At 48.2% G+C, this 909-nt stretch overlaps 1 pseudogene; it reads left to right on the plus strand.

The window, feature by feature from the left end:
- The first annotated feature begins 265 nt into the window (after positions 1-265).
- On the plus strand, positions 266-615 carry LOC147457045 (uncharacterized; annotated as a pseudogene).
- Positions 616-909: the final 294 nt, after the last annotated feature.

The following is a 909-nucleotide window of genomic DNA, read 5'->3' on the forward strand; positions in this document are numbered from 1 at the left end:
CTCTCTCTCTCTCTCTCTCTCTCTCTCTCTAAAAAAACTGAACTCTCTCAAAGAGTACGCGCCGGAGAGAGAGAGAGGGGACCTTCTCATCCACTTTGAAAAAGAGTGATACTCTGTGAGGTACACACACACCCCTCATCCCCTCTCTCTCTCTCTCTCTCTCTCTCTCTCTCTCTCTCTCTCTCTCTCTCTCTCTCTCTCTCTCTCTCTCTCTCTCTCTCTCTCTCTCTCTCGTGCAGGGCTTGCCTTCTTCTTCGCCATAGCCATGCGGAAGAAGGACACTATCACGCTTGTGAGTGCAGAGGGGTTCAAGTTCGTCATTGATCGCAAGGCTGCTGTCGTCTCGAACACCCTCAAAAGCATGCTCAGCTCCGTCGGAGGCTTTTCCGTCGGAGGCTTCAAGGAGACGGGAAGTCAAGCTTCCGGAGATAAGCACACCGGTTCTGGAAAAAGTGTGCGAGTTTTTCTACTGGTCTTTGCAGTTTTCCAATGGCATTGAGACGGAGTTTGACATCGAGCCAGACATGACTCCAGACTTGATCATGGTTGCGAATTTCCTGCACACATAGTGGTGGCTTCTTGGTCCATAGAAGGATGAAGATTGATAGTGTTAAGTTTTTGTTAGAGTTGCCGCCTGACCTGCCTTTCATCGTGTAAATGTCATGCTAGCAAAGGTTTTGCACAGGGTGAATAGAGGGTCTTGTAAATTATAATGTTCAAGGATTTCATATCCAAGTGTCCTTTATGGTCCAAAAGAGAGAGAGAGACAGAGAGAGAGAGAGAGAGAGTGTGTTAAGTTTAGCGCCATCGGCTTCGCTCCAATTAATTACCAGCAAAGTTATATTTCTAAGGGGGCCGGCTGTAGAGTAGAAAATCTTGCCGCAGCTGAGCATTGTGGGAGGTGGGAGC

The sequence above is a fragment of the Adiantum capillus-veneris genome, chromosome 5 (genome assembly GCF_014529385.1).
Source record: "Adiantum capillus-veneris isolate H3 chromosome 5, ASM1452938v2, whole genome shotgun sequence".
NCBI lineage: Eukaryota > Viridiplantae > Streptophyta > Polypodiopsida > Polypodiales > Pteridaceae > Adiantum > Adiantum capillus-veneris.